Genomic DNA, 8,745 nt, shown 5'->3' on the forward strand with positions numbered 1-8,745 from the left:
CAAATGTACTAACTTACTAACATTATCTGACCTAAAACAATATAGTTAAGGAGTCAAAATAATAAAAAAATGACCGCTGCTGTCTCTACCAAATTACTCAGATAATTTCTCGTCTAAACATTTGAAATTTTACTTAAAGATATGCAGCGACAGGGCAAGCTTTTTAATCGGCTTGTGCTACCAATATGCAAATGTATGCATATATGTTTGCATGTCTGCCTAAAACTTTCGACAGAGGTGACGGACATTCACAATATCGAACTATTAGCTGAAAACATCTATTTCTTCATCTTCAACTGAGCACATTTTTACAGGGAGAGGTCGCTTTATTCGTGGATATTGTCGAGGGTCATCCCCTCTTTTCGATTATTTAGCCTTAATTTAAATCTACGTCACTTTTGGTTTGGTGGTGGTGGTAAGAGCAGTGGCGTAACGTTTTTCCCATTCTTTTCCTCCTTCGCTGTATGGTTCGAGCCTGCCTTCCTTTCTTCCTACTACCTTTTTATGCTCAACATACACCTCCAAACACCCGTGAAACGCCTTACTGAAATGCTAGTATATATATATATATATATATATATATATATATATATATATATATATATATATATATATATATATAATCTTCAGAATGTGAGAGAATATACAGTCATTTCCACAAAAAAACCAACATCGCAGTTCAAAAGAGCTAAGAAAACAAACACACCGGGAGTACAAATACCTGGGTGTAGCCCTTACTTGGGCGCATCAGTTTGACACATCCGAACTCGGAATTTTAAACCCTACCCTCTTGCATGCTAGTCAACTATTCTACCCAGTGAGCAAACATGTCACATACTCAAGAATACCTATTAATTTGGAGTTATCGAGCAACATGCGATATAAATCCGACAGTGGAATGAACTTACTTCATACCGAACAAGTGGCGTGGTATGAGACCAGCTATAACCCAAGCTGATGCCTCAAAAGTAAGAATGTTACACTCGTAAGGACGATGTCACTCGTAAGAACGAGGCTGCAGGTTGCTTGATCAGTGTATGTACATAGACATGTGTGTGTGTGTATGCGTGTGTGTGGGTGGTGTGTTTGCCTAGTTGGTAGAGTTAGGACGGGTATAACTGATGAGCACTGGGGCTTCCGTTTCGGTGACATTTTTGGCTCTTGTGTGCTGCGACGTTATCTGACTTTGGGTATATATATATATATATATATATATATATATATATATATATATATATATATAGTTATATATATGTATTTATATATATAAACACACACACATAGACATATATATGTATATATATATATGTGTGTGTGTGTGGGTGTAAAAATGGTCACGCACTTTTTGAACACACTTATTTTACAGTAAATTTTATGAGCCTATCAGAGAGAAATGATTGAGAAAACATTTCCAGTTATACCATAGCTGGAAAGCTTGTAAAGTAGGCGCTTATGCATGCCTTATCGAATGTTTTTGGTATGTCAAGAGCAATTGCCATAGAAAGAAGCCTTTGTCGAGAGATCCACTAATTCTTTGAGATATAACCGTCAGTACATCTGCTGTATATCTGGCAGAACTTATACCATATTTCATATCGCTAAGAAGAATATTTCTGCTGAGGTGGTGTACCACTTCTCTATTTAATATGGATTCCAGCAACTTACTTATGACACACAGGAGACTTATTGGTCTGTACTGATAGCGAGATGACTTATCACCTGAATTCTTAAATAACGAACATACTGATTAGGTGTTCCATGGTGTTGGGAAACACTTATCCTTAAGGCAACGCTTAAACAGTTTTGTAAGTATGAGAGCAAGGTGTAGTTGAAGCGTTTAACACTATAATTCGAATGCCGTCAGGGTCAGTTGCTTTATTGGAATCAAGGTACTTGATTAACTTTGCGACCTCACGCACAGTTATTTGTATGTTCTCTTTTATAGGAGGAAATATGGGGAGTTGATTGCCTTCATCGCATAGAGTAGAATAACCTCCACAGTTCTTGGCAAGTAGTTTGGGCTTGTCTGATGCTGACGATATGACCTAAGATGGCTATTTTTATATATAATTTGTAGAAACATCGAAAACTTATGCGGCTTTTTCCTAAAAGTCGCAACATTTTAACCATCGATTGCAACTTTCTGTATATCTCTTATTGAAAAGCACAAAAATATCCATCCGTTCTTCTCACAGCATGATACTTCGGGCATCGTTTTACATAGGCAATTACATAATTTTAGAATCTATAACCTTAGATTGGCACATTAAAAAAAATATTTTTAGAATAGCAGAAATACTTTCCGCCTCACACTCTACTCTAAACTACCGACATGTTTATATATTGTCATAATTTTGTATGTACCTTTCGAGGTCCTGCATTAAATCTCTTAACTTCTATCTGATGTAACACTTTTCAAGTTCGTCCAGACGAAGTGTATTTATATCTAAACAAGATTTGCAAACGGCATTTACATTACATGGGCAAATATACTTATACTTTAACAATATCAGCTTGCGTTATGATTACGCATTTTAACACAACGATTCCTGAATTCAGAATTTATTCAGGTAAAACCGTTAAAGAACAACACGGAAACTGATATAAGAGAATAGTCTTAATTGCAACCCCTATTATCAGCTTTTTATACTGTCTCAGATAAAAAGAAACGATAAAACGGAGCATACATCTATTGGAAGCTAAACACAATTTCTATTTCATTCGGAACCTCAAAAAAATATTGCACTTGGTCTAAAATAATTTACTCACGAATAGTATATCAAACGAATTATTCATTTGACATGTGCCTGAAATAGCGGCGTATTTTATAACAATAAATTACGTCACGCGATCTCTTTTAACATCGCATAAATCATTTGAGTCTGTGTACGAGTGGCCAAATTATATACTAAATCAATCCCATCTTTTTCCATTAGCCGTTATTCCTCTTCTGAGAATCTAACTTCTTTCTATAAATAAATCACAACAAAAATAAATTCCATCTGTTCGATTTTCATGTGATATTAGTTATTCGAAGCGTATTTGCTGTGGTAAAACTTTCCTCGCCATAAATCATATATTCATATATATGGTTTTAATAGTCTGCGTGCTATTATTATATCAATATGTTGATTGATGTGCTAATTGCCCTGGTCTCAATATGTTTTATCTTTATAAATGTGAATACAAATACAATAACACAAACCAAAATCTCAATGAAAGAGTCTAATCGTTATTTTCAGTAATTTTTTTACATTTCTCTGTCACTTAGTTCAGTAGAAATATTATTGGATGTATTTGTCACGAATTCAATTGCCATTATAATTACTGATGGAAATGTTCTATGCTATTATAATTACCGATAGTTATCTTCATTGCTATTATAATTACTGATAGAAATATTCAATTACTATCATAATTACTGATAGAAATCTTCAATTGTTATCCAAATTACTAATAGTAATTTTAAATAACTATTATAATTACTTATAGTGATCTTAAATAACTATTATAATTACTTATAGTAATCTTCAATTGCTATCATAATTGCTGTTAGTGGTTTTCAGTTGATTTTATAATTACTGATAGCAATCTTCAATTGCTATTATAATTACTGATAGTAATCCTCAATTGCTGTTATAATTACTGAAAGAAATCTTCAATTGCTAATAAAATTACTGATAGTAATCTTCAATTGTATTATAATTATCTTCAGTTTCTATTATAATTGCTAATAGTTATCTCCAATTGATATTATAATTACTGATAATGATCTTCAATTGTTATTATAATTACTGATAGTTATCTCCAATTGATATTATAATTACTGATAGTGATCTTCAATTGTTATTTTAATTACGGATAGTTATCTTCAGTTTCTATTATAATTACTGATAGTGATCTCCAATTAATATTATAATTACTGATAGTTATCTTCAATGCTATTACTATTACTCATAGTTGTCTTCAATTACTATTATAATTACCGATATAAATCTCTAATTACTATTATAATTACTGATGGGAATCTTCAATTACTATTATAATTACAGAAGGGTACCTTAAATTTCTATTATAATTACTGATAGAAATCTTCAATTACTATTATAATTACTGATAGTGATCTTCAATTACTATTATAATTACTGATAGAAATTTTCAATTACTATTATAATTACGGATAGGGACCTTGAATTGCTATTATAATTAGTGATAGAAATCTTCAATTGGTATTATAATTACTGACAGTAATCTTCAATGCTATTATAGTTACTGATAGTTATTTTCAATTGTGATTATAATTACTGATAGTGATCTTCAATTGCTATTTTAATTACTAATGGTGAGATTCAATTGCGATTATAATTACTGATAGTGATATTCAATTTCTATTATAATTACTGACAGTGATCTTCAATTACTATTATAATTACGTATAACGATCTTAAATTGCTATTATAATTAGTGATAATGATCTTAAATTGCTATTATAATTGCGGATAGCGATCGACAATGATATTATTATTACTGATAGTGATATTTAATTGCTATTATAACTACTGATAGTAATATTTAATTGTTATTATAGTAACTGATAATGATCTTAAAATGTTATTATAATTACCGATAGTGATCTTCAATTGTTATTGTAATTACTGTTAGTGATCATCAATTGTTATTGTAATTACTGTTAGTGATCTTCAATTGCTATTATAATTAGTGATATTAATCTTCAATTACTATTATAATTACTGATAGTGGTATTAAATTGCTATTATAATTACTGATAGTAATCTCCAATTGATATTATAATTTCTGATAGTGATCTTCAATTGCTACTATGATTAATGATAGTGATCTTCAATAGCTATTAAAATTACTGATAGCGATCTTCAATTGCAATTATAATTATTGGTAGTGATCTTCCATTGCTATTATGATTACTGATAGCAATCTTCAATTGTTATTATAATAGCTGATAGTTGTCTTCAATGCTATAATTTTTACTGATAGTGATATTTAATTGCTATTATAATTACTGATAATGATCTTTAATTGCTATTATAATTATTTATAGTGGTCTTCAATTGCTATTATGATTAATGATAGCGATCTAAAATTGCTATTATAATTACAGATAGCGATCTTCAATTGCTATTATAATTACAGATAGCGATCTTCAATTGCTATTATAATTACTGATAGCGATCTTCAATTGCTATTATAATTACTGATAATGATCTTTAATTGATATTATAATTATTGATAGTGATCTTCAATTGCTATTATAATTACCGATAGTGATATTCGATTGCTACTATAATTACCGATAGTGATCTTCAATTGGTATTATAATTACTGAAATGATAGTCATCTACATACGTTTATATATTTTGTTTCATATCGTACATAAAGTTTTAACATTTCGTTATCTTCTCGCTTTCAAATCTGTTAAGGTAAGCACTGTACGGGACAGGAAGGTCACCTAAAACAGTTTATTTCTACTTTTAGTTCAATATAACGATATCAAGATAACCAGCTTTGGTGTATGTGTACGTAAGGATTCCATAACGTACATTTGGTTTACTTATGTTCAACTATCACAAAAAGGCAGTTACTCTTAATATATAGTCATCTTACATAGTCTAATAAGATATGTGGGCATTATATTGGTCACAGGGCATAATATACTGATATAGTCCACCTGCAGAGGAAGCCCTGGGAAACTACTGGAAGCCTCTATTTGAAACAGAAGGCAGCTATAATCAAGAGGCCCAGTGGATTGAAGATATTATTAGACTCAACGAAACCAAGCCTCAGATGCAAGAACCAGTCATAACTCCTGGTATGATAACAAGAAAACTGGCACAATTCTCCAACCACAAAGCACCTGCCATCGACAATGTCCAAAACTTTTGGCTGAAGCAATTGACTGCACTCCACTACCACTACAGTGATTGCTTCAACAAGATGCTAAGAGATGAAGAAGCAGCACACCCCTGGCTGACAGATGGGGACACCAGCCTCATACCCAAGACCAAGGAGACACAACGGCCAAAAAAATACAGACAATATGCTGCCTTAAAACTACCTACAAGCTGTTCACTGGTCTGATAGCCGATGGTATATATGACCATCTATCTTCTGGGACCTACCTTGAAAAAGAGCAGACAGGGTGCAGAAGAAAATGCCTCGATCGCAAAGACCAGCTATTAATCAACAAGACCGTCCTAGAAGACTGTAGGAAGAGAAACAAAAATCTGAGCCTGGCATGGGTTGATTACCAGAAGGCATTTTACAGCGTGCCACACTCATGGCTACTTCGGTGCCTTGAGTTATACAAAGTCCACCCGGTAATAAGACAAACACTGGCTGCTCACCTTCAGATGTGGAAAACCACAATATCATTAAATCACAATGGAGGAAAAAGCATCATCCCTGAAGTCAAAATCAAGAGTGGAATATTCCAAGGTGACAACTTATCTCCCTTACTCTTCTGTATGGCAATAGACCCACTAAGCTAGCTCCTGAATAAAAATCCGAGCGCCTACAATTTGAGTCAGGGACGCCATCGAGATCCAAGCAAGAGAATAAACACTCTGCTCTTCATGGATGATCTTAAGCTGTATGCTAGCTCTGACACCGATCTGCACCACCTTCTGCACATAGTACACACATTCTCCAGTGACATCGGAATGAAGTTTAGCCTGTATAAATGTGGCAAATGTACACTCAGAGCTGGGAAGAATATGCAGCTTAATGAAAACATCGACATCAGGGATCTAGAAAAGCATGAGCCTAATAAGTACCTTGGCATTGAGGAAAACGAAAACATACAACATGCCAAGATGAGTTGGGAGATTAGTAAAGAATATGTATGCCGGCTGAGGAAAATATGCAAAACCCAGCTCACCAATAAAAATAAAATTACTGCCATAAACCAGCTTGTTATGCCAGTAATAACATACAGCTTTTGTATCATTGACTGCCCACAAAATACATCAACCGGCTAGATATAAAGACACGGAAGCTACTAACGCTTCATAAAATAATATACAGAAATCAGTGTCTGCCAAGCCTGTATTTTCCCAGGGGAGAACGAGGTCTGGGACTCTCAGAGATTAATCATCAGCATAGGACAACTATTGTGAGCACCGATCAGAATCTGAGGAGCTCCCAGAATGTCACCCTCTCAATAGTATATGGACATCAAGAGACAAGAGCCAGCAGAACATCAGTCACCCAGCTGGCCAAGCATTTTGGTCAGGGCTGTCTCTCAGATAAGCACGAAACACCAAACAAGTGTGCCACAGAAATAGCAAGAAAGAGCCGGCAGAAATATACCGAGACCTTTCAACAGATGAACCTTAAAGAATGGGAACAACTTCAGGGTGCAAAGTATTTTCTGGGGGAACTCTTTCAGGAATAGATAGATAAAGAAGGTTCTTTGGACTGGCTCAAAAGGCGATCCTTCCACCACGATCAGAAAAAGGGTCATAATGGCTGCCCAAGACCAGGGATTGATAACCAATGCATTCAAGGAGATGGCAGGGATCAGTAATGACAATAAATGCAGGTTTTGCCATACAGAATTGGAAAGTGTTGGTCATCTGATATCAAGTTGTAAAGTTATTCTAGGGGACGGCTACTATACCGCGAGGCATGACGGAGTATGCAAGTACCTCCACTGGACCATCTGTAAAAAATTAAACATCCAGTGTAGCAGCAAGTCCTGGGAACATCAACCTTAAAGAACAGTTGGAAATGACTTATATACCATACATTACGACCATGTAATCGCTACAGCCTCCTACCTTGAAAATGCTGCTGTGAAAACTGACAGAGTTATAGGGAATAAGTCAGAGAGAGTTGCAACCTTGATTGAAGTGAGGGTTCCTAATTATGGCGGTCTGAACAGAGCTGAAAGAGAGAAATATACCAAATACCAAGGTCTCATGTATGATATGAAAAGAGACTGGAATCTTAAGGGGATATAAATCATACCAGTTAGCGTAGGTGTCAGATGACTTATGAAGACGAACATGAAGTCCTACCTAACTAATATTCCTGGAGAACCAAGTGCAAAAGAGATTCAGACAAATGCATTTAAGGGAACAGCGGGAATACTAAAAAGGGCTCTCGGTTGGTTTCAATAAAAAAGCGGGGCAATGTGGGCAGCTGGTTTGACTGCCCCATACCCAGCATTACAATCTTCAAGGGAAGAAAAATGAAAAAAAAACATTAAGAGATAATAAATACTCCTTTCTCAGCACTGTTCAATTAATTCTTTATTAGATTACCTGAACGAGTGCAATTGAAATTCATTAAGGAGTCGTTATACATGTTTAAATGCAAAAGTGATGAAGTAATATTAAAGATAGAAGCATATTCCATAAATACATATACTAAGCATTACGCTTACATTCAGGTTTCTGAAATATGCATATTGGGAGAATTTTAAAACAAACCATATACATTTTTATGTGTATTTAATTTTCTGATAACACGTAAAAAATCGTCTTAATTAAGGAATTAGGGTCGATAAAGAAGATGATATACACATATATATATATATATATATATATATATATATATATATATATATATATATAAATGAAATAAAATGGAGGTGGAAGGACCTTGATACTCAACGTGTCGCCCGATTTATGCGAGCTTCTTCAAGAGGGATGGTCATTGACGAGAGAGTCGGAGGATTGGGGCTATATATAATGATGGGGGAAAGCA

This window comes from Euprymna scolopes, chromosome 1, assembly GCF_053919585.1.
Source record: "Euprymna scolopes isolate OS-2025 chromosome 1, ASM5391958v1, whole genome shotgun sequence".
In the NCBI taxonomy this organism is placed as follows: Eukaryota; Metazoa; Mollusca; class Cephalopoda; order Sepiida; family Sepiolidae; genus Euprymna; species Euprymna scolopes.